The 26,112-nt window shown below is 53.6% G+C and overlaps 1 pseudogene; it reads right to left on the minus strand.

The window, feature by feature from the left end:
- Positions 1–8,369: 8,369 nt before the first annotated feature.
- On the minus strand, positions 8,370–21,616 carry LOC105824886 (annotated as a pseudogene).
- Between the last annotated feature and the right edge of the window lie 4,496 nt (positions 21,617–26,112).

Raw genomic sequence — 26,112 nt, forward strand, 5'->3', positions numbered from 1 at the left:
CATGCGGGGTGGTCGGGGGTTGTCTGTCTAAGTCAGGGGCAGCAATTGTGTTCGGTTCTTTCCTGCTGCGGAAGGCAGGTTGTCTTGTGATCAGCAAGTTACTTTCCATCTGAAAAATGGGTCTCACCCTGGCTGGCATCCGATTCCTTTTCATGCTAGCTCTGTGTGTATGCGTGTGTGTCCCTCTGTCTGTCTATGCAGGGCTCTGTGGGATCCAGGTGTACGTGAATAACACTCGCCAAGGTGGCTCCTCGTGGACAGAGGCCACCACAGGCCGATGTGGCTGTGCCAAGCTCGGGGGCTGCCACAGCCAGCAGACAGACATCAGGTCTCTGGGAGCGGAGGGAGGGACAGCCCTCCAGCTGCAGGTGGCCCCCCAGGCAGGGTGGCAGAGGGACAGCAGGCAGGGGAAGGAGAAGCTGTGGGCGGAGAAGACAAGGGACCTTCCTCCCACCCAACGGGCCCAGGGAGAGGGATGAAGGCCTCACATCATCTTCACCAACATCAGTGCCAGGGCCTGGGCAGCAGGTCCCAGTGGGCTGAGCAGGAGGAAGTGGTCTAGACTTTCTGCCCTGGGTATGCACCTGGCGGCAGGACCCGGAATATGGGGGCAAAGGCTCTCTTTCTGGCCCCTTATGCCTTGGTTTCCAGGGGCCAAACCCCTCCAGCTTCTCCCCTGTCCCCAGAATCCAAAGTCTGGGAAGTAAAGACACCATCAGCCTCTCCCCACCCCCATAGTGTTCCCCTCCAGGAGTCTGAACCCCGAATCCTCTGGGACCCCCAGTCAGAGCTGCTGCTTCTTGGGTATGGAGCTCTGGGAGGACCTGGCAGAGAACCCCGGTTTGGGCCAGGCTGAGAGCCGTGGGCACGCCTGCTGCTTGCAGCCCGCTGGCTTCCTCCCCCATCCTCCCGCCCCGCTCTCCGGAGTGTATGTGGATTTGCACGATTCACAAACAGGGGAAAAAAAAAAAAAAGAATTGGGTTTTGTATACTAAGCACTTTTGAGGGCAATCTGGGGCCCCCTAATCCAGAGGTTTATAACCTCCCCAGCTAATGCTCCCTGACACTGTGTTTTGATATCATTACTACATTATACTCACAATTTTTGAGTGAAAAAATACAGTACTTAGAAAGTCGAAATTCATAAATAAATTCATGTCAAACCGCACTTAATATTGATTTTGTTAGTGTTCAGATTCAATAATAAGGTACTGCGTGCATGAATATTTAAATATAATCATCATTTCTGCATCTCCTAATGGCCTCTGCTCCTCTACACTCAATTTAAACACAATTTAAAAACTATAATGTATTGAAAAATACTAGGATTTAGCAATAAATCATCATCGGGAGATTCCAGGCCTCTTATAGGACGGCTCGATATGGGTTTCTCCGGGGACTGTACAATTAGATTCATGTTTTTAAACTTCTCAATTATCCATATACCATAATTTTATGTGAAAGTTTGTTTCGCTTCCCCCCGCCCCCCGCCGCCCCCACCCCTCGCCGGCCCCCCCACTGGCCTCTCTGTAGGAAGCGGTAGAATATCTAGAATATTGCTTAAGTGTTCTCTTAGCCAGAGTGGAGTGGGGTCAAAGGTGGCCGTCCTCAAACTGAATTAGAGGCCAGGCCTGCCAGAGGCAGCCGGCGCTGAGTCACTTAATCACATTATTTGGGAAAAATATAGGGGGGAAAGAGATAAAATGACTTAAAATGAACTTGCCAAGGAGGAAGTGGAGTTTTTTAGATTTATTTAAAAAGCAATCCTTGGCCTGATGAAATAGACACGGGGCTGCGGCAGGATGTGGCGCGAGCCGCGCGGAGGGGCGGGGGCGGGGCTGTACTCTGGCAGTAGAGGGGCTTCCAGCCCGGCCCTGGCCCCCAGGTCTGTGCGAGGAGCCCCTGGGGGTGCAGAAGGCCCTGGGGTGAGGAGGAAGTGGGGCCGGTGGACCTGGGGGAGCTGCCGGGTCCCCTCGTCTGGGAGCCCAAGGCAGCTGGAGCAAGCTCAGGAGGACAGGGTGTGGCAAGGCCCCCAAGGCTTCCAGGGCCTTGCAGTGTCCTGACGGAGGCAGGTGCCGCTGGCACTGACGGATGGCAGTGGAAGTGGCACAGCAGCATGGATTGGTGACAGGGGCGGATGGGGCCCCAGGGGCCTGGAGGGATGGTGCCCACTGGCTCAGGACACCGAACCACACACCGATCTACAGAATAGTGTCAGCGACCCCACTTATGAAGCACCTACATACCGCCCGTGGGAGCCCCACAACCATTGCATGATGTAAGACACAGTCATGTCCATTTTACAGATGGGAAAGCTGAAGCTCAGAGTGGAGAAGCAATCTGTCCACCGTCACACAGCTAGGAAGGGACAATGTTGGTATTTGAGCTCAGCTCACTCCGGAGCCAATGTGCTCTTTGCGCGGCCCCATGCCTTGCTGGGAAGGCCCAGCTGGAAGGTGGGCATGGTGTTGGCCCTGAGCCTGGCCTCTGGCACGCTCCGGAGTGCGGTTCAGCTGCTCACGCTCCGGGGAGATGCAAGCAACATCTGCCCATGTGGGGAAGGCACAAGGATCCAGCACATTCGGATCCTGGAAAACTGGTCTCTGGGGACTGGGGCTGGGGGCGTTGCTCAGGCACATCCAGAGCTGGAAAACCCAAGTGTTGGGCTGGCGGTGAGGGAAGCCCCGGGGCCACCCTGGAACAGATGGGGCAGGCAGCTGGCAGGAGTGGACATTGGGCCTTCTACGCAAGACTTTCCACATTGGACAAAACGCCAGGACAGGGACTCTAACTGGGAGGGGAGGACCACAAAAGGACAGCGCATCTGGGGCCGGCTTCAGGCTCCAGACACCCGGGGAAGGGCGTTTCTTTTCCTTCTGGTCTGCACTGCCTGGTCCCTTTGGCTAGGCTTGGGGCTGTGGAGCTGGCTGCCTTGGCACCTGGGCTGGGCCCCCACCCGGCAGCTGGCTTTGCAACAGGGACACACATAGGACTGTGGCAGGGGTGCCTATTCCCAGACTGGGGGGAGGCAGGGAGGTCGGAGAGGGGGCGTCAAGGGCCTGAGTGCCAGGCCTCATGGCTTAGCCTCTGGCAGCCCACAGCTTCCAGTCTCCTGCTGATCATTCATTCATTCATTCACTCATTCAGCAAACGCTGAAAGCATCCCAGGCGCTGTTGTTCTAGGCACACAGATACATCAGAGCATGGAACACTGCTTACAGCTGAGGACAGGGCCGCCGCCTCTGGCTGTGAGCCCTCTGCCTCAGTTTCCTCATCTTCGATAAGGAGATTAGCATGAGTACTTCACCTGCTTCTGCTTAAACTGTGCGTAATCACAGAGGTGAAAAGGCACGCGATAAAAGCTGCCCCTAGGTGAGCCACTGTTCTTTTCCCAGTGACTGGGCCTGACGCGACCCTTGTGGATGGCAATTTTTTTTCTGTCTGCTGCTCTGCCAGGCTGTGGCTCCCAGACGGCAAGGGCAGGGGCAGGGATGAAACACAATAAAATCTGGGAAACTCGGGGACATGGGAGCCACGGCAGAGGGCTATCCGGGCTCCTCTGTTCCAACGGGCTGGGGACCACCGGCTCTTTGAGAAGCGGAGGGGCAGGGACGTGTGGGGGGGACCCCAGCTGAGACCTTCAGCTAAGTCACTTGTCACCCTGAGCAGGTTGTGGCCTGGGTTGGGCAGGACGGGAAGGGGCGCTCCGCTCCCTCTGCCTTCCTCAGAGCTGGCTGCTGGCGGGAAGCGCTGCCCAGAGCCCAGGCCTGAGGGGCTCCCCTCTTCTGGACAAGAAGGAGGTGGAAGGAGAAGGAAGACAGAGCTTGGGCAAGGGCCGGGCAGACAGCAGCTCTGGGCGGCCAGGCAGGACGAGGAGGGAGAGCGAGTCTGCGGGAGGTTCTTGCCCTCCCCCTCCCATCGCCTCCCGCCTGGGCTCCTGGACACCCCCCACCCAGGGACCTCTCCAGTTCACCTCCAGCCCACCCCCTTCATCCACCTCCCCTCTTCCTTAAAACCTCAGTTTGCCCATCTGTCAAGTGGAGCTGCTTAAACAGAGTCCCTCCTGCAGGTGTTGGGGAACCCCGGGGACAGGGAATAAGACCGGCTTAGTGACCGGAAGGGGCCGCAGGGATTCTCCCTCCCTCCCCCGATTTGGGACGCTTGAGAGTCCCTGAAGGATTGAAGTTCTGAGGCTGCTGACAGACCACTGAGGATGCCAGCGGTGGCCTGGGCAGGGAAGGGCCGGTGCCTCTGAGGCCCTGTCACTCTGTATCCCGGGCCTGTTTTTTTCTGGAAAACAAGCGACGTTTATCACGAGTGACAGCCGGGCCCTAATGCAATCTCGGCTGGAGCCATGAATTGCAAATGCAGCGCAGTGAGGAGGCCGCTCCATTAGGGCCCTCAGGGAGGTCACACGCCCGGGGCCCCTGGGGGTGCTGTTCCACAGTGGGGACACCTCACAGACCCAGCAGGGTCCAGGGTTCCCCCAAGTCACCCTGGGCCAGACCCGGCTGCGTCGGGGTCCTTGGGTTCTTGGGGTGGGGTAGGGACAGGGCTCCAGAGTGGGTGGCTGTGGGGCCGGGTCCTGGTGACTCAGAAGCTGCTTTTGTCCCCCTGTGAGAGTCACAGAGAAAAAATAAAACACCCAGGCAATTAACCAGAGCAGGTCGGGTGAGTGGGGCGGGGCATTCAGGCCCAGAGGCCCTGACTGTGCCACCTCACCTGCCTGGCAGTTGGGAGGGCCCTGGTCAGGGCCAGGAGCACTCCTGTGACAGGAGTGCCAGGGGCGCTGGGGGGCAGGGCCCAGACTCTGCTGCCCCAGACGCCCCACACCCCTATTTGGCGAGTGCCCTCCCCCCATTGCCCTCCTCCTCCCGTGCCCAGCGGCTCCACGCTGTCCCAGAGCCAGTGCCACCTCCACACTTGTGTGCCGGGCACTCCGGCTCTGCGCACGTATCTGCGCTGCCCTCCACCCCACGTGTGTGCCTGGCCCTCACGCGTGTGCCCAGCTTGCTGCCAGCCCAGCGCTGAGCCCGGGCACGCCTACCCACCTCTGGCACCCAGTGTAGACGGGTGGGTTTGTTTTTCCTTGTGTGTTTTGGGTTCAGGAAAAAAAAAATCCCCAAATGAGCTCTCCCTGGGGCACTTTTCCCTTCATTTTTCTGCCCAGGTGTCTCTAAAGGGAACTTCATTGTCTGTTTCAAATTCATTTGCACTTAACTCATCTAGAAGTTTTGCAAGAGCTGTTTGATGTCCAAGGAGCCTCTGAGCACCCCCCACCTCTCCGCACCCTTGGAGACCCAGCGCTGCCTCTGGGCCTGGGTGAAGGCCCCTGCCCCCCACCCCGCCTGGGAGTGGGAGGAAAAGCTCAGGGCCAGGTGGGCCCAGGGAGGCTCTGCCCAGCTTGCCCCCTCCCCTGGTACACATACCCACCTGGGCATCTCTCAGTGCCCCCTCCCCAGTGGCCCCAGCCCCTGCTGGGTGCAGGGCCCAGCTGTTGGGCCTTTGAGCCTCCCCCACTAATTAATGGGTGCCTGCAAGGGTTGACCCAATCGGCCCCCAAATTAATCTCAATTACAGTGATTTGGTAACTGCAGCGCTAGCCAGCCCAACCGAGCTGGATTTCATCACCTGAGAATGGGGAGCCATCACCTGAGAATGGGGAGCCAAGCAGGGACAGCTCAGCCTCAACAGCTCAGCCTCGATGTTATTGGCGGGGGCGGAGTGGGGGGGCTGGGTGGGGCTCAGGGGCCCCAGGCAGCCCAGCGTTTATCAGCACCATCAAATTAGTTCACACCAGCTAATATTCACATTGGCAGCCTGGCCTGCCCCTCCCCCATCCCCCCATCCCAGTACTGGGGAGGGAGGAGATGCCTGGTGGATCTTGAGCTGCCAGGTACTGTTCCCCCAGTTCCACCAGCTCACAGGGGGGCCCAGAGATGTCAGGCTCCAGAATGCCAAGTTGGGCAAAGTTCCAGCTTCTAGACCCCCTGGTCCAGCTGGGTTGCCTCCCCTCCCATGGTGATGCTGGGAGGCAGACGTGGGAGGATGACTCCTGCTTGCTGGCAGCTCCCCGCAGTTTCCAAAGCCCTTTCCCATCCTGTAGCACTGGTTTGCAACATGCCCACGGGGCAGGGCAGGGATTATTAATTCCATTTTACAGAAGGAGTAGTAAAGGCCCAGGGAGGAGATGTAGCTTGCTCAGTGAGCCAGAACAGGAACCAGGGTTCTACCAGGCTGCAGGACTCCTAGTCCAGTGCTCTTCCCAGCAGAACACATCAACTGGGAGAGTGTCCTCCTTCCCCCAACTTTAGCACTCCCTTACCCCCCTACCACACACCCAGCACCTCCTCCCTGCGCCTCTAACTGCCCCAACCTGTTGCCATTTGCTCATTCATTCAAACAGGCCTTCTCCAAGCCTCAGTTTCCTCATCTGTAAAATGGGGATGAAAATAACAAAGCCTGCCCCCCTGCCCACCCTCATAGGGCACTTTCTACATGCTAAAGCCCTATGCAAACGTGAGGCATTAACTGTTGTCTTCATTGACAGTCCTCGTGGCAGTGGAGGGTGCGGGAGAGCTGCCAGCGCCTCTTCCATTCCCCAGCCGTGGGACATGTTCGCATAATCAGAGGACAGGGTGGTCTTCTTCCTTGGGGAAGGGGCAATGGCTCTTTAATGGTGGGATCCCACCCCATACCCACAGTCCAGACTGAGGCCCATCTCGTACTCCTCCCCCTGCACACTCACCCTCCTCCTTGGCTCCCTCCGCTCCAACCCTGGGGGTGCTGCTCTGTCTCCAGGCCAGGTCTGCTGCACCCTTGGCAGTGCCCCTGGGGTAACTCCCACCACCCCACCCTCTCATCCTCAGCCCTGGGCCTGGTGTGGCCGGCTGGGAAGGGATCCAGAGCTCAGGACAGGGGTCCCTAGGGAGTGCTCCAGCAGGGCCCCCCCCAGTGCCCCTGATCAACACCCGCATAGGGTTGCCACCCTGAAAGGGCGCCAGTGCCCCGCGAGCTCTCCTGCCACCCCCCACTTCCCACAAACGCAGTGGCAGGTTGATTGATTTTGCGGGAAGAGCAGCCCCGTGGGTGGGGGTGGGGAGCCGGGGCGCCAGGGGATCCTCACTCCATTTGCGTGTGGCTGAGTCAAAGCCAGGTCCCTCTGGGCAGGAGAGAGGTGTTCCCCTGCTGCGCCGCCTTGGCTGTGGGGGGACAGGGAGGGCCTTGTGGGGCCTCCCACAGCGAGTCCAGGGCCCCGGGGCGGGGGGGCCTGGCAGCATTCGGAGGTCCCCAGCCTCTCAGGCTCCTGGTTAGCCCCTTAGAGGATGTGGCTGGCCTGGCTCACCCCAGGGAGCACGAGTGTGTTGGGAGGGGTGGTCTCCTCAGCCCTCCCTTCCCTGCGCTGCGTTTTCCAGAGCCTCCCGGGGCTGGGGACAGACTGGGGAGGATGAGGTTCTGGCCGGAGCAGAGCAGACCCAGCCTGGCTGGGACTGCTGCCCCACGGCCTGGGCCCAGAGGCCTGCAGAGCTCTCTAGGGACCTACAGGCAAAGGAGGGAGCTCTGAACCACAGGCATGTTCTCCCAGAGACACACACACACACACACACATGCACACACACACATGCACGCACACGCACGCACACTCACGCATGGCAGAGTTCACGGGGACCCAGGATCAGGTCCTCGAGGCATCACACCCACAAAAACGAGCACGTCACACAGGAGCACGGTATCCCAGAAACACTCCGACAGGCCAGTGTACTGCAGGAGGACTCCTCTCCCAGGGCTGCCCCCGCCCCCACCCGGCTGCGCAAAGACAGGAGCCGCTTTAGGGAAAGGGGTTTTCTTACCTCCTGTTCCCAAACTGGAGAGAGAGCAGCCGAAACCCAGGAAAGGGAGATGATTCAGACCCTGGGTGAGTCAGCTCGGGATGCTCCAGAAAAACGGGCCGGATGCCTCCCCATTTGTCACATTTGTCCCCAAGCTTTTGGGCCTGGCCCAGGTGTGCGTGGGGAGAAGCAGCTCTTTCTAGCATTGCCCGAGAAGGGGATGACTGACTTCTGCCTGGACTGAAAATCCTGGAGGACTTTCGTAGGAGGGGATGGGCAGGAGGGCTTCAGAGGGAAGAGGGGGAGGAGGAGGAGGAAGGGAGGAGGAAGAAATATGCTTATAGAGAGCCATCACAAAGTATTACTGTAAAGGCTCTGAGAAGGTCTGCAGAGGTGAAACTGCTGGAACTCTCTCTCTGTGTTTGGATATCATTAGTTTATTATAAAAGAAAGACAATGAAATTTTTTACACGCGAAAGCTTTCAGAACTTCAGTGGAATGGGCAGTTTCACGTGACATCGTTTCAATAACTGATTTATTTCAGTCCACATATTTTCCAAGAATGTCACCATCTCCAAATAAGAAACAATCCTTGCTGGCTTCTGGATAGCGGAGTATGTGGAGGTTCCTAGATGGTGGCGTGCCCCTTCCCCTGGGCCTCCCCCTGTGCACCTCTTCATCTAAAACCTTAAAGATGAAGCAAGAAACCCACTTAACTTCTTGGCTGACAATTTGGGCTGGATACTGAAGTTTCTTCTTACTATACTAATTACTGCTTTATAAATTCAGGGATATAAAGAAAATCTAAAAAAAAAAAAGGAAAGAAAAGAAAAAAAGACAGAATCCTTATTGTCTAGAAGTACTTCGGTGCCTTCGTGTTCCGGAGAAGAACGTCATCCCCAACTTTCACACTCCTTGGCTGAATGTCTCAGCTCTTCCCTTTAGAGACGCTCCAACAGCTACCACTGTTGCTTGTGATACTTTCCTTGAGAGCTTGCCGGAAGCATAATGCCTCCTTTGGTGACACTTTTGGCTGTACTCCCGTCAACCGATGCTGGGTCAAAGAGCAAAAGAGACTTTCTAAATGCCTGTGCTGCCAGGCCACAGCTTGTGCTCTAACTTCTGTTCCCTTTGCCTGACCTTTGCCACACTTACCCGATCCCTGGGAATCTTTGTTTGGGTCACCTACTACGAACACGCTGTGGAAATTAGCATTTGTGAAATGCTGCCCTAAATCCTTAAACATCCTCTTTCTCCTGATTATTAAAGCATTGCGGTGTCCATGTTCATTGTAAGAAATCTGGAAAATATAATAGAATAAGGAATCGAAAAGAATGTTTGAATCCTTCAGTCTCTCACCACCCAGAAGGAGCCACTGTTAACATTTGGGTCAGCTTCGTCCCACTGTTTATTTCGATGATTGTGTTAGGGGTAGGGGGAGTGCATAAAAATACATACATCTGAATTCGGATCATTTAGTTTCATACCCTTTTTTCCTGCATTTGTATGAATTACTTAATGCATGCTAAAGAGTATATGTGCAGTTTAAATAATAATAATAAAACAAACAGCCAGATATATCCACTACTCAAGAATTAAGCGGGGTACAGTGGCTCTCGCCTCTAATCCCAGCAACTCCAGCAACTGAGCCAAGAGGATCATTTGAGCTGAGGAGTTTAAGACCAGCCTGGACAACACAGAGAGACCCTGTCTCTACAAAAAAATAATTAATTAATTAAAAAATTAGCTGGGCACAGTGGTGCTCACCTATAGTCCCAACTACTTGAGAGGCTGAGACAGGAGGATCCCTTGAGCCCAGGAGTTTGCTGTGAGCTATGATTGTGACATTTCACTCCAGCCTGGGTGAAAGAGTGAGACTTTGTCTCTTAAAAAAAATTATATCCTATTTTTTCACTTAGCATTATGCTCTAGACGTTCTCCCATGCCATTAAATATTCTTTGAGAACTTTAATTTTAATGGCTGTCTGGTATTCCTTCAAAGGGTGTACCATATTTTATTTAACAAATCCCGTCTTCTTAGAAATTTAGATTGCTTCCAACTTTTTACTATTAAAAGAACATTGTGAAAAACACTATTATATGTAAATCTTTACCCATAATCAGAACAATCTCTGACTGTTTCTTTATTACAAGTGGATAGAAGTAGAATTATAGGGTCAAAATTTTAAAATAGTGATAGCCAACATATACCAAGCATTTCTTTGTCAGGCACTGTACAGACAGCTTTATGTACATTAGCTCACTGAAATTTACAACTCCATGTGGTAGGTACTATTCTTGTTCCCATTGTACAGATTAGCAAGTGGAGGGTCAGGGAAGCTAAGTGACTTGCCCCAAATCACATAGTAGGTGGCAAGGTTAGTCTTTGAACCAGCAGTCTGGTCCCAGAGCCTGAGTTCTTAGCCACTGTGCCATGCTTTGGTTTGTTTATTCACCCAACAATATTTACTGAGCACCTACTATAGTACCAGGCACTATTACAGATGATAAGCATATAGCAATGAACCAAAAAGATAAAAATTTCTACCCTAGGTTGGGCACAGTGGCTCATGCCTATAATCCCAGCACTTTGGGAGGGCGAGGCCGGAGGATCACTTGAGGCCAGGAGTTTGAGACCAGCCTGGGCAACATAGCGAGACCCTGTCTCTTCCAAAAAATAAGAAAAACTAGCCAGGCATGGCGGTGCATGCCTGTAGTCCCAGCTACTTGGGAAGTTGAGACGGGAGGATCGCTTGAGCCCAGGAGTTAGAGGTTACAGTGAGTTATGATCATGACACTGCACTCCAGCCTGGGTGACAAAAGAAGACCTTGTCTCAAAAAAAAAAAACCAAAAAAAACCAAAAACACAAAACAACAACAACAACAAAGCTCTGCCCTACATTGTAGTTGGGGCAACAGACAGTAAACACAGTAAGTAAGATCTGTAGACTGTTAAAAGGTGGTAAGACTTGAAGGAGGCGAGGGAGTTCTGCTGAGCTCTGAAGGGAGAGCACTCCAGGCAGAGGGACCCGCATGTGCAGAGGCCCCGGGGCTGAGCAGACTGACTGTCCAAGGAGAACCAGGAGGCCAGAGGGGCTGGAGTAGGGTGAGAGGTAGAGGCTGGGAGGAGGTGAGGTCAGAGGGATGATGGGGGAGCTGTGGGGCTCTGAGGGCCACTGTGAGGACTTTGGCTTTTCTCTGAGGCAGGTGGGAGCCATGGAGGGTTTTGAGCAGAGCAGAGATGTGATGCGGCTTATGTCTAACAGGATCCCTCTGGCCGCTGGGTGGAGACTGTCCGTCGAGGGTGATGGTGGACTTGAGGAGTCCACTGTGACGTTGAGGCTGGAGCTGATGTGGCTTGGCCAGGCTGGTGGGGTGGACAGAGTTTGTAAATCACCTGACTGTGGGATATTTGAAAAACAGAGAGTCCAGGATGCCTGCGAGTCAGAGCCTGAGCCCTGGAAGACGCCGCACCATTAGCACGGCTGGGGAGACCGTGGGGGGAATTCGGTTTGAATGCGTTAATTTTGGGGTGCTGAGGCAGACGTCCCTGCTCCCTTGGTAGCCTGTTCTCTGTTGGACACACAGGAGGATGGCACATCTTGCCACACTGAAGTTAGACGTGGCCGTTAGATCAGCTCTGGCCAGAGAGTTGCAGGTGGGAGCGATATGCGCACCTTCCGGGCCGGGGCATTCGATTACCTGCAGCTCTGCTGCTTCCCTGCTGCTGCCATCTCAGGAGCGTGGGCCGAGGCGAAACCTCCATCAGCCTGGGTTTCTAAGTGACTCATGAAGGACAGCACCTTGCCCACCCGTCCTGGACATGTATCACCAGAAAGAAAGAAATCTTTGTTGTTCGAAGACAGAGATTTTGATGTTGTTTGTTACCACAGCATAAGTTATCCTATCTTGACTAATGCAGGTGCCTATTAGCAGGACTGCCATGTAAGGTTGCACAGGTTATACACTGTACAAGGGCAGCATATCCAAGCGGGTTTCATTCTAATCACAGACCTGTCTAACTTCTAGATCCTCCACACACGTGAAGGACTGTGCTCTGTTGCAGTCACGCGCAGGGTGCCCCCGAAGTTGCTCCTCTTCTTTCCAGCCTCTTTCAGAAGACCGATTTCCTCCCCTACCCAACTTTAAACCTGCCTCGTCTGCATCACAGGGTGGAGGGGTGGGGGGAGTGTTCAGAGTGTGACTGTTGCCTTAGCACTCGGGTATCAGTGAACCAGAGTGTGGATGTGAGCGTGTGCCTGGCCGGGGCTGCCGCCCCAGGAAAGCCCCTCCTGGACGGACCCGGGCCAAGCTGAGGGAGTGAGCGGGGCGGGGCCGCACAGCTGTGCTCCGGCAGCTTCACTGCTTCCATGGGATGCATATGCTCTGGCCACAGATTTAACAAGAAGTTTGATTTATGGAACTGTCATTCAGATGACTTTAAGCTGGATGCTACTGAATAAACCACAGAGCCAGTGCCCCCTCCGCAACCCTGTCTCCCTGACGCAAGGGCCAGTCTGGGCCGCCTGGCCCGCCTTTCTCCTGCCCAGCCTTCCTACGGTCGGATGGAATAATACGTAGTACCAAGTTTTAAAAAGTGTTTTGTTTTTCCACTTAAGGAAGTCACTTTCTCCTAACTTGCAAGGGGCTGTATGAGCTAGAGGCAGCCCTGCCTGTTCTCCACGTGAAGACATCGAGTAGACAGAGATGTGTGGACACACCTGGGGCTCCGGGGAGAGGTGTGAACGACAGATAAACATTTGGGAACTGTCCGCACACACTGGGTGATTTAAAGAGTTGGGGCTCAGAGGTATGGCAGAGGGAGGGGTATGTGGAGAAGAATAGAAGACCCTCCGGTGATTAGGGTGGGGACAAGGAAGAGGAAGTCGTAGAGGAGGCTGGGAGGAGCAGGAAGAAGGGGAGAACTAGCCAGTAAGGAAAGGGTTCCCAGGAGGGCAGAGTGACCACCAGGGACCTGCAAATGGAGGGCTGTGAACTGACCATTGGGCTTCCCTACCTGTGCCCGGGCCCAGAGTCATCAGCTGCGCCGAATGGGTCCTAGAGAGAGAGGGTGGGAGGAGAGGGACCGAGCACCGTGAGCTGAAGCACTGCTGGGAACAGGGTGGGGGCTGGAGGGGAGGTGGGGTTAGGGGAGAGGTGAGGCTCGTGGGGCAGAGCGAGGCCACAGGAATTTCCTGTGCCTTCTGTGGAGCTGGACCGCTGTCCAGGAGGAGGTGAGAGGATGGGTCTGGCGTGGGGAGGTGCTGGCCTGCATGGGAGGAGCCACATTGCCAAACTGCCCCTCATGGTCCCCCTTGCAGGGTCCACTGCCAGGGGCAGCCACTGTAAGGACGGCCCGTTTCCTGCACGCCCCACACCCCACGGATACTTCATGCCCTCTGCAGCCCCCTTCTTCTTACCGAGTTCCAGTCCCCTCCCCAGTGAGTACTGATCTCCCGGGATCTCTCAGCAGGGCAGGAATTAGGATACACATGTCCTTTCCCAGCCAGGCCTTGGTGAAGCTGCAGATGGGGCAACAGAGGCCCAGAGACGTTACATTAACTTGCCCAAGGTCACACAGCTATTAAGTGGCAGAACTAGAATTCAACCCTAACTCTACCCAACACTCACGCTCCTGGAGGAAAAGAAGAGGGAGCCAAGATCTCCCTGTCGAAAGTCCCTGTGGGCTCCACAGGTCTTGCCTTCTGACTAGCTGTGATGTTTACTCTTTCACTGCACGTGTTCTGTATTGTGTGTTCTGGGCCCAGTACCAGGACAGGGGAAGCCGTCAGGCAGGCTGCAGCCCCCAAAGGGCCTGCAGAGCACTTGGGGAGATCAGTGCATGACCCAAGTTACCAAAGGCGGAGACGATCGCGTTCGTGGGGCTGTTCACGGGGTGTGTTGAAGACGTGCAGAGGCAGCACCCAGCGGGGTCTGCGGGCTCAGGGAGAGCCCAGGGGTGGGCTTGGTGGGCGGAGGGTGTCCCTGCCGGAGGGCACAGCACGTGCGCGGGCCTGCGGGCTGGAGGGCAGCGCTGGGCGCGGGGCGAGCTGGAGCTTCCGAGGGGCCGTCGGGTCGGACCCCTGCGCCCAGCTCGGCCGCAGCCCACCCGCCGCCGCAGGGGCCGCCGGCTTGGAGCCAGCCTCGCCCCGCCCGCGCGGGGGTCGCCTCGCCGGCCGGGGGCGTCTAATGGGCTGCCCGGCCCGCGTTCCGGGGAGTGGCCCCGGCGCGCTAATGTGCGGTCGCCCCGCCCGCCGGCAGCTGGTGCCCCCGCGCCGACCCGGGCGCCAGATCGATACGCATCAGGCGGCGGCGGCCGGGAGCCCCCTCCCCTCGCGAGCGCGCCCCTCCCCGGGCGCCTCCGACGGCCGCGCCCGGCCTCCCGCGCTGGGGCGGGCGCGACGCCGGGAGGGGGCCCCGCCGCGGACCCGCGCCCGCTGCCGCCCGCTCCCCGCCGCCCCTGCTTGCTCGCGCGCTCTCCCCTCGCTCTTTCTGCCGCTCTTCTGGTTTGGGGCCCCGCTCGCCTGTCCCTCTGCGGGCCGAGGGACTCAGCCTCACTGTCTCCCCTGTCTCTCCAGGGCTGTTCCCCGCAGCCGTCGGGGGCGGGAGGCCGCGGCCTTTGGGCGCCTGCGTGCAGCCTGGGCGTGGCGGGCGGCTCCTGTAGGGACGAGGACAAGGCCAGGGTCACGACCCAGTGACCCAGGGCGGGGGACCTGCAAGATGGGCGAATGAGGCACTTGAGTGCAAAATATCAGGGGGCGCCCCGACCCCTCAGAAATCGAGATCAATCACGCTTTAATGCGATATATTGAAAAAGCGAAACTAATGCAGAGAATTTCGCAGTGATCAAAATCGCGAGATTTTAGATAAAGGCCAGGTCGGTAACTGCTGAGCTGAGCCGTGTTGGGGCCCGCGCGCGGGAAAGATCCGACTACCTGTCCTGATTCATTGAACTCGTGACGCCCGGCTCCCCGCAGATTGCTCCCGTGGGTGCTCCCGGAGGCTGATAGAAGGGGCGCTTGGACTGCGGGTGAGATTCCAGTCCCCGGACTACGATTAACCAATGAGAAAGGACCCAACGCAAGCATCTTAATTATCTTTTTACAGAACAGCTTCATTGGTCGTACAGAGGGGTGTAACAGACTTCGGAGACTCAGAAGGGGGAGAGTGGGAGGGGGTTAAGGGATCAAAAATTACTGATTGGATACAATGTACGCTACTCGGGGGACAGGAACACTGAAAGCCCTGACGTCACCACCACGCAGTTCATCCATGTATCAAAAAACTTGCGCCCCCTAAATCTATTGAAAATTTTAAGCTTTATTGGTATATAATTTACATACCATACAATTCACCTATTTAAAGTGTACCATTCTATGACTTTCAGTATATACAGAGTTATGCAGCCATCACCACACCGATTTTAGAACATTTTATCCCCCCAGGAAGAGTCCCTGTGACCACCAGCAGTCAGTCCTCACTCCCTCTAATGTCCCCAGCGCTTGACAAGCACTAGTCTACTTTCTGTCTCTATTCCGTATATTTCTTATAAATGGGATCGAACAATCGTACATCTCTCCTGTGTTGCTTTTTCACTTAAGTGTGTTTTCAAGGTTCACCCCTGTTGCAGCATGTATCAGTATTTCGTTCCTTTCTATTGCCAAATAATATTCCATTGTATGGATATACCACGTTTCACTTATCCATTCATCAGTGGATGGTCATTTAGGTTGCTTTTACTTTTTGGCTGTGATGAATAATGCTGTTATGAACATTTGTGTGCAAGTTTTTGTGTGGACATATGTTTTCATTTCTCTTGGGTACACGCCTAGAAGTAGAATTGTTGGGTCACATGGTAACTGGGTGTTTAGCATTTTGAGAAAGTGCCAGATTTTTTGCCGGAGTGGCTGTACCATGTTACGATCCCACCAGCTATGTAAGTTTCCCATTTCTCCACATCCTCACCAGCACTTGCTATTATCTGACTTCTTAATTATAGCCGTCCCAGTGAGTGTGGAATGGGGATCTGGTCATTTTGATTTGCATTTCCCCAGTGGCTGATGAGCATTTTTTCACGTGATTATTGGACATTTGCGTAGCTTCTTTGGAGAAATGTCTGTTCGAATTCCTTGCCCATTTTTCAAATATCTTATCTTTTATCACATCACATTTGTTGTTCCTACTTCTTTGCACTTGACAGTATGCTTTGGAGAACTTTCCGTGATCTTTACAGAACTCTGTGGCTCTACCTCACTATTTTTAGTAGTTGTCCAGGGTTTCACAGTGTGGCTGTGCTATAGGTATATATCCAAGGTCTGATTGAGGGATCTTTATGTTTTTTCAAAAATATTTTCTATTACAAAAAGACAAGATAATAAACATTCTTTCACACATTTTTGCTCACCCAAACAAGTCTTTCCAGAAAAGAGAGCCCCAGAAGTGGAATTCCTGGGTCAAGTTTTAAACTTCAATCAATATTAACAAATTGTTTCTCCAAAAAGTTAACTCAGGTACGCGTTGGCCGGCATTGTGTGAGGGTGCCTGTTTAACTGCATCTTTACTGATGCTAGATATTATCGGTCTTCTTAACTTTTTCCAATTAGTCAGACAAAAAAAAAAAGATATCCCATTATTTTAATTTTCATTTACCTGATAACTAATGAGTGTGAATTTTTTTCCATTTGATTATTGGCCATTTTCATTTTGTTTTCTGTGAAATCTGTTTATATCTTTAGTCCATTTTCTAATGTTTTTATATATTCTAGATATGAATAATTTTTCTCATAGCCTGTTGCTGGTCTTTTGTCACACAGAAATGTTACATTTTCATGTAAAAAAGTATAACACTATTTTTCTCTTTGGCTCCTGGATTGTATCTTGTTTTTCTTGCCCAAGGTTGTGATTTTTTTTTTAAATTTTGGAGATGGGGTCTTGGCTAGGGGCGCAGAGGCTCACGCTTATAATCCTAGCACTCTGGGAGGCCAACGCAGGAGGATTGCTTGAGGTCAGGAGGTCGAGACCAGCCTGAGAAAGAGTGAGACCCTGTCTCTACTAAAAAATAGAAAAAATTAGCGTGGTGCATGCCTGTAGTCCCAGCTACTCAGGAGGCTGTAGCAGGAGGATCGCTGGTGCCCAGGAGTTTGAGGTTGCTGTCAGTTAGGCTGATGCCATGGCACTCTAGTCTGAGTGACAGAGCAAGACTCCGTCTCAAAAAAAAAAAAAATTAGAGATGGGGTCTGGCTATGTTGCCCAGGCTGGACTCAAACTCCTCAGCTTAAGTGATCCTCCCTCCTTAGACTCCCCAGTAGCTGGGACTTACAGGCATGTGCCACTGTGCCTGGCTCCTCTAATATTTTTATAAAACATTATTTAAAAAAAGAAATGCGGAGCTGAGCATAGTGGCACACATCTGTTGTAGCATGTAGCACACAGCTACTTAGGAGGCAGGAGGATCGCTTGAGCCCAGGAGTTCGAGGCTGCAGTGAGCTATGATGATGCCACTGCACTCCAGCCTGGGTGACAGAGCAAGACCCCAGCTCTAAAAAAATAAAATAAAATAAAGGATTTATTACAGGCACAGCATGTAGCTGGCCTTAAAAAAAAAAAAGGAAATGGAGAGAGATATTTTAGATGGGATGACAATATTGAAATACAATAAATTCATCTTCTTTAATTAATTAATACATTGAACATAATCTCAATGAAGCTCCCAACATAAATGTTTATCAAACATGATAGTCCACTTGTTGAGTTCATATGAAAAAGAAAATGCATAATAATATTGAAAAAAACATTTTCAAAGGAGAATAGCCCCTAACAGTTGGCAAAACATACTACATAGATAGAGCCCTAGTAATTAAAATAGAGCAATTTAGGAATGGGATAGATAAATTGATCAATGGACAGGTACAAGTCTATGTTACATTTCAAATAAGCAGAATTCAATAAGTGATCTTGGTTCAAATGGCTGTCCATTTGGGAGGGGCGTATTTATTCATTTGTTCATCAAATATTTATGAATGCCTAACATATGACAGCACCATCCATGTGGACGTTGGGGCGGGGGCAGTGAACAAAACAGACAAAAGGCCAAAAATTCCTGACCTCCTGGAGCTGCTATTCTAGCGGGGAAGGGACTCAGCCCCCACAAAATCAGCAAAATAAATACATAAATTATATAAAGTATCAGAAAGTTATGAGTGCTATGGAGAGAAAAAAAAAGGAGGGGGTAGAAGGATGGGGAGAGACATGGCAATTTTATTAAGAAAGACCTTGTAGGTGGCTAAGGGAAGGCCTTCTGGGCATGAGAACAGGACAAAGGCCCTGAGGCCCAGAAACATGTTTGTTTGGACTACCTTTTTTTTTTTTTTTTTTTAAAGAGATGGGGTCTCTCCAGGCTGGGGTGCAGTGGTTATTCACAGGCATGATCATGAGCACTACAGCTCTGAACTCCTGGGCTCAAGCAATCCTCCTGCCTCAGCCTCTGGAGTGGCTGGGACTACTGTGCCTGGCTTGGCTCTAATTAGGAACTTGAACTTTCATCTTGAGGGATGTGGGAGGTATTAGAGGGTTGTAAGCAAAGGTGTGACAGGAGCCAATTTAGGCTTTAACTAGGCCACTCTGGGATCTGGGTGGAGCACAGGTTATGGGGGAAGGGCAAGAATGGACATGGGGAGACCAGGGAGGAGGTGATTGCAGGTATCCAGGTAGGAGGAGTTGGTGGCTTGCACCAGCTGGGCAGCGGTGGAGAAGGCAGGAAGCGGTGGGACTCGGGATGTATTTTGAACGTAGAGCAGCAATAATAATTGATTGGGGGGAGGAAAGATTGGGAGCTCAGCTTTGGGCGCTGGTGTTTGAGATCAGAGAAGAGAGAGCTGGGCTGGAGATGAGGCTTTGGAAACAGTCAATGTAGATTCCTTGCTGCCCAGTACAGCAGCTGCCAGCCCCGTGTGTGGCTACCGAGCACTCGAGATGCAGCTCTCCCAGTTGTGATGTGCTGTTAAGTGTAAAATACACATTGCATTTCAAAGGCTTAGGATGAAACAAAAGTAAAATGGTTCATTAATGATTTTTGCTATTGATCACAGTTGAAATGATAATATTTTGAATACACTATACTCAGATAAAATAGAATATTTAAATTAATTTCACTTTTTAAAAATGTGGTTACCAAAACAATTTTTAATTGCCTTAGGGGGCTTGCATCATGGTTGGCTTAGAAGGTCGTTAGAGCTGTGAGCGGGACGGTCACCCTGGGAGTGAATGTGGCAGAGGAGAGGCCCCAGCACGACCTTCTGAGGTGAAGGAGCAGGCGGGGAGGTTGGGGGAACCCCGGAGCCTGGCCGTCCAGGGAACCAAGGCAAGAGGGTGTCTCCCGGAGGAGGAAGAGGCGCCCAGTGGCAAATGCTGCTGATGGATTGAAGGAGGGCTGAGGATGGACCGTTGAAATTAGCAACTCTGAGGTCACCAGTCGAAGAGCATATTTCATTCATACAATATTCTCGAGCTCCTCCAGCTGCAGGTGCTGGAGGTACAACCATGAACAAGGAGAGGAGGCCCTGACTCCCAGGACTCATGATGAGACTGAGGACAGGGTCCCCAAATAACGAGCTGCCAGTCACCCGAGAGGGAAGAGGAAGGGAGTGCAGACACCAGGAAAGCCCAGAAGTGAGGCTTGGAGGCCGTGCCCGGAGGGCTCAGGAGAAATTCCTACCCACATTTTGAAAACCCACATTCCTGGGTTCTAAATCCCCCACCCACCCCCAGCATGGACCCTGGGCAAGGGGTGTGTCAAGGGCGGGAGGGAGGAACCAGTGTAACATTCTCCAGCTTCTCGGTGCTAGAGAAGCCTCTAGCTCTCCTAGAAGTTGGCCAAGTTTTGAACCCAGGGCTGTCTGGCCCCAGAGTCCGTGTTCTTACCACTCTGCTCACGGCCGCGATGTTCACACGGGCACGGTGATGCCCACATGGGACGCGGGGAGTTACAGCAGGCTGCTCTTCTTGACAGCAGAAGCTCCTGGGCTGCAGACTCCCCCCGTCCTGGGTCTGCAGCCCTCGCGGGCCACGCTCCTTAAGCCAAGTCCCTGCAGCCTTGGCTTGCTCATCTGTCCAGTGGAACCAGGAAAGGGAGCCGCAGCTCATCAGCGACCACACCACGCTACCTATTCTGGGCCGAGTGAGGCTGGGAGGTGCAAGCCTTGGAAACTGGCTCCCTAGGGAGGGCGGACCGAGGAGCTGGCCCAGAGCTCACCCGAGGGGAGGGAGGGCACTGGGACAGGGCAGCCTCTGAGTCCCTCCCTGGCCTGTGTCCTCCAGAGCGCTGGGCCCTGTTCCGGGGCCCCTGAAGGTCAGGCATCCCTCCGGCTCCCGCCGTCCCCTCCGCACTGGATAAACAGCACCTCCGCCCGCCGCCTCCTCGTTCCCTCACGCTTCACCAGAATTAAATTCATCATTCATTTTTTATGGTTTATACATAGTGTAATTTATGTTTTCAAATATATTGAGGTCACACTTTAGCAGAAAAAAAGTATTTCACATTGAAATTGAAGGCATGTGTGTTCCATTAAATGGGGATGTTTGGGATAATTTTAAAAGGCTAAAAGTAGTAGAAAGTAACATTAAAATAAAATTTGAGACATGTAATTACCCTTAATCGCACCATAAAATAATCAATACTGCATTCCATTATTTCTGACTTCCCTAGTTATAGCTTTTTTTGTTAAGCTCTTGAATATTGATGAGGTGAAAGGGTCGCGTCTTCTGGCGGAGGTCTGATGGAGGTGGAATTAAGGCGGTGTCCTCTCCGATTATCCCGGGGACACCGTGAGTGCCGCTCCTTCTCATCTGCGGATCCCAGGGGACAGCACCAGGCTCCTGATCTCCTGTCTGTCGGGAGACCCAGCTCTTCTGATCCAGGGCCTGGTTGGAGGGCCAGGGTGAGGCCCTGGGCAGAACCACGTGAGCTTTCTTGGGCTACATTTTTGGAGCACTCATTGTGCACCAAGCTCTGTGCAAGCCTTGTAGATACATCAACCTATTTAATTCTTAAAGCAACCCTCTGCAGTGGGTGTTGGCCAGACTTCCCATTTTACAGATGGGCACACTGAGGCTCAGCAAATAAAGTTAGCAAGGAGCGGAGTTGGGATTTGTACCCACGTCTGTGCTCTTGCCACGTTCTATGCCACCTCCCCAAGAAGCCCAGCCTCTGGTTTGGAGATGAGCTGAGCGATAGCGATCCCAACAGGAGGGTGCAGGGGCGCTGAGCCCCCCAGGAGAGGATGACTCAGGGCTGACCTTGAGGACAGTTGTCCCTGGCTGTAGTGGTGCAGATCTAGCTGGAAAACCTCTGATTCCCCTTGGGGACACCTGAGAACTTCTGTCCCATTCCTACATTTTCTATAGTGGGTTCACTTCTCTGAATCTTCACATTCTCACCTGTAAAATGGGGTGAAAATATGAGAGCCCCTCACTCAGTTGTGTGGCTTAAGGGTCCTCATGCTGAGCACACTGCCAAGCCTGTGGAAAGTGCCAATCAGCTGTACCTACGAAGACACTGCTGACGGAAACTTTAATGAAGAGGTCACTTCTCGTTCCTGGCCTCAGTTTCCCCAACTCTAAAATGCCCCTGGGTGGGGCACTGGAACAGAGCAATAGCGAGGCCTTATCCTTTTCTGACATTCTGTGTTCTGTGATCTATGCACAGAGGTTCTGCCACGTGCCTTTGGGACAGCCCATGGTGAGACGGACCCTCGGAAGGTCATCTCATCCAGCCCCCACCTTCCAAGCATGGTCGCACCTCTGGAGGGTGCTTCCTGGCCCCTCTTCCTCCTGCCTTAAGGAGCCTGCACCTTCCAGCTGCAGATGGTTTCCCAGGAGCTCAGGACTAGGTGCTGGAGAAGGGCCTGTGGGAGCCCACCTACCTAACAGGAGCCCCGGGTAGTCCCTAGAGCCCTTGAGCTAGACACTCTCGTGCCCAGCATAGGGCGTCTTCACGCCTGCTGTTTGCATCTGTGGACCAGCATCCAGACCTCCCCCCGCGGAATCCCGGTAACCGCATGCTCAAGACCAGGACACCTCATAGCGGTGCTGTCCACGAGAGCCGAAAGGTGGAAACGACCCAAATGCCCATCCGCCGACGGCTAGATAAACAGAATGTGGCCAATGGAATAGTCTTCAGCCATAAAAAGGACTGAGGTGCAGATGCATAACACAACTGAGCGAACCCTGGAAACTTTATGCTAAATGAAAGAGGCCGGGCACGAAAGACCACAGAGTGCAGGCCTCCATTTGCAGGAAATATCCCAAACGGGCGGGTCCATAGGGACAGAAAGCAGATTGGTGGTTGTCAGGGGTTTGGGGAGGAGAAGATGGGGAGTGACTGCCTAATGGGTATGAGGTTTCCTTCTGGGGTGATGAGAAAGTTCTGGAACTAGATAGCTGCATAACATTGTGAGTGTACTTAGTGCCATATGTTCTGTGTATTTTACCACAGTAAAAAAAATTTTTTGGAAGTCTGGACACCCTTAGGCCCTATACCACGCGGCAAGCCCTGCGTGGGCCCCGCGTGGAGCCCTGCGTGATGGGCTCCTGGTCTGGCGGCTCAGCCCAGCCCATTAGGAGCCCCGACAACAGGCAGCGAGCGAGCGGCCTCGCTCCTGGTGTTACCGCCATTAATAATAAACAACAATAGAGTGTATTTATAAAACTTTCCCTAATGGAGATTCCCAAGCAGCAACGAAAACACTCAGATTACCCACTGGTCCCCTAAAGACACTGGCGCACAGAGGGAGTGTGGCCACGGAGAGTGGGGTGGAGGGCTGGGCACTCCCTGGCCTCTGGGCAGCACCATCACTCCCCACCCCTCCCTCAGCTCCACTCTCCACCCCTCCCCACCGGCCCCACTCCCCAGCTTTTCCCAGAGGCCCCAGGGACAAGGGCATCGGGAGGGTCTTCCTTATCCTCAGGCTCCTTGTCAATGTCCTGGCCCTTTGACTCAGTTTCCCCCAGAAATTCCCTTTCCTGCCCTTCTCTGCAGGGTCTGTGGTCGTCTGAGCAAAATGGACAGTGCTGACCTCAGTGTGCATTCTGGCGTCTTAGGCCAGCAGAGACCTCTAGTCCTCTCTGCCGTGTCTCCGATGGGACCCGAGGTCCTGATTGCTCAAGGCCTCCCAGGAAAGAAGCCACAGAGCAGGGACTCGAACTCCTGGCTGATGGTCCACTGTTTGCTCTTCCGTCTCACGCTGTGCTCAGCAAAGGCAGCGCAGAACAGTTACCAGCCCAGACCGTGGCGTCAGAGAGGACTCCCCCACCCCCATCTGGGGGGAACCTCAGACCGGGCAAGTCGCTAACCTCCAAGGCCTCAGTTTCTCCGTCTGTAAGTGAGCTGGGGAGGATTAGGGAGACGATGCCTGTGTAAAGATGAGGCAGGGCCCCAGGCCTGTGCTGCCTCCCTCTCCCGGCCTCCCTGGGTCCGCCTGGCTACGTGGCCCAAGAGCAGTCAGAGCTCGCCCTCCGCACACTGGGTTAGAAGCAGGCTGGGCTCTGACACGACGAGGCCCATCCTGACATCAGCTGCATGTTACGGAGCACTTGTGTGCTTTGTCAAATAATCCTACAGCCCTGGGAGGGACAGACTATTGTCCCCATTTTACAGATGAGGAGACTGAGATCCACAGAGGCAGAGAACTTGCTGGCTGTGGGTTTGGCAGTGGTACTTTCTGATCCAAGAGCCGTTGCTTGTAAATCTCTGCAATGACTGATTCGGGGGTTGCCATGGCACAGAGCAGGGTCCCCACAATTATGCATGTCCTGCACACATTCGTCTGGAGCGCGGGGACTCCGCGCATTGAACTTTCAAAGTGATCAGAAGCAGACAAGTCCCAGCTCCTCTAGTGACTGACTCTGTGGCCTTGGGCTAGTCAGTTCCTCCACCCCCTACCCCCCCCACCCCCGCTGCTGCCCCGTGCCTTAGTTTCTCCATTTTCAAATGAGGGGTTAGACTCAAAATGTCTAAGGTCCCTCCAAGCACTGACATTGGCTCCTTCGTGGCTTCTCTCGCCCTAGTTCTGGACTCCCTGACACAGCCTTGCAAACAGCCACAGGCCAGGCCAGCAGCCATGCCAGGGGCGGGAGGAGAGCCCCTCCCTGACAAGGGCGAGTCAGGAGAAGGTGGCTGACGCCAAAGAGCTTAGGGCTGGGCCTGCTCTGCCTCCTCCTCCCCACCATTCCCTTGTCCCCCTTCTCCCTGTGTCTAGAAGGGCCCCAGCCAGACCCTGTCCAGAGGCCCCTCATCCCCGCCAGACCCAGTGACCCCTGAGCCAGCCACAGCCCACCCATCGGTGAGATGTAATTGGTTTCCACTGACAACCATAACAAGAAGGCTCTTTTAGGAAACTTCGGAAATGGAAAGGAGGCCATTAGGAAATTTACATTTGCGAATATGATGTTTAATTAGCAATACCAATAAATTAATAGGAGAATCTTGCTGCGGTTCTGGGTTCATAAAACACCAGCCTCAGTCGGCAGCAGGAGAACGCGGCAACCCAAGGCTGCCCTCGGGTAGAGGACGGGCCGGGGCCACTCCAGGTTGCGGTTCTCACAGGGGCCCTCTGCCCCTGCCCCCCACCCAGCCCTTGACCCCGGGGTGCAGGGCAGCGTGAAGCCAGCACGGACTGTGGAATGGGGAAGGTCTGAGTTCATATCCTGGTTTGATCTCTTATTCCCTGGAGAAGCCTCCATATCCTTATCTGTCAAATGGGGATAATGACGATAATATCCACTGCATAGGCCTGTTGTGAAGATTAAAGGAATTAATAGGGGTAAGAGCACCTAGAACAGAAAGGAGCTGGCACAAAATAAGTGTTAGCTATTACGCTGCTGCTCCTACTGTTATTATTATTAATGGGATAACGAATGGGAAGCACCTGGCGAGGAAGCAGGCTTGATAAATACCAGATGTTATTGGCTTTTAATTTTTCTTTCCAGAGCCGAACCCACTCCTCTAGGCTCCTGGGCCCCTGGGACGGTCACCCTGACAGCCCTTACCCCCCGAGCTGGCCCTGACCTTGGGGCCACCGGCTTCCCTTTTGGAGTCATTGGCTCGGCACAGGCAGAAGCCATGGCTAGCTTATTGCCATATCCCCAAAACACATTTATAAATAAACACGGGATACTCAGTTCCGACAGGTGCCTCCCCAGCTCACAGACCATCCATGGCTCCCGATTATGTTCAGGGCTTCACTCACTTCCTCCTCAGCGCTGCCCCTACGGCCATCTGTGATCCAGGCACCTCATCTCCCACCTGTGGGGCCTGGGCACCAGCCGCTGCCACGACACCAGGCTTCTCCTGCTTGCCAAACGTGCTAGCTCCCTCCTGCTTCTGCGCCCCTGCACACGGTGGGGCTTGTCTTGGAGCGTCCTTCTCTGATTGAGAAACTTCTGCTCCTTCGCCAAGGCCCAGCCTTATCAAGCCCTCTCCTAGTCCAAGGCAAGAATTAGAGTCAGCCCAAGGGGACTGGGAACCAGGAGGCCTTAGTCACCAGACCTCCTCCTCCTCGTCCTCTTCCACCGTGTACAGTACTTATCACTTGCTTCTGCTGGCAATTCCCATGAGGTGGGGGGAGGTGACCACTAGCTCAGCACCGAGCAGGGAAATGGGTCCCCAACCCAAGTCCACAGGCTGCATGAGCAGGCCCCGGATGCTTGCTTATCACAGGACTTGCTGGTTTCTTAGAAGAAGCTGGCGCACGGCTCCCGAGCTATCCTCTGGAAGCTCAGATTACTCACTTTCTACAGGTCCTGGAAGACATGCTCTGTGCCTTCACCCAAAACAGACCTCCCGGCCATTTCCCCACCTCTGAGCTCTCACCTTCCCATCGCCTTGTACTAACTGCACTGCTGGTTTTCTCGCTCCCTAGATCTTGGCTCCTCAGGGCTGGGCTTCCATCACCTGCCCTCCCCAGGAACAGAGCCTGCTCTGCCTAAATGGATGAATAAACGAACAAATCAGGGGGTGGGTTTAAATGTCGCCTCCTCCAAGAAGTCTTCCCTGACTATCTGAGTTCTTTCTGGAAGCATCTGTCTGTCCCCCAACCGGATTGTCGGTTCTTCTAAGGCAAGGAACTTGTTGTTTTGTTTACCACTACTTCCTGGCACCTGTCCTGGAGCTGGTCACATGGCGATGCTAATAAGTATTCCCTGGATAAGTGAATGAATGAATGAGGAAACGAATATCCAAATGAATGAGGGACTGAGGGAATGAATCAATGACCAAGTGACTGGATGA

Source organism: Propithecus coquereli, unplaced genomic scaffold, assembly GCF_000956105.1.
Source record: "Propithecus coquereli isolate 6110/MARCELLA unplaced genomic scaffold, Pcoq_1.0 Scaffold77, whole genome shotgun sequence".
Taxonomy (NCBI): domain Eukaryota; kingdom Metazoa; phylum Chordata; class Mammalia; order Primates; family Indriidae; genus Propithecus; species Propithecus coquereli.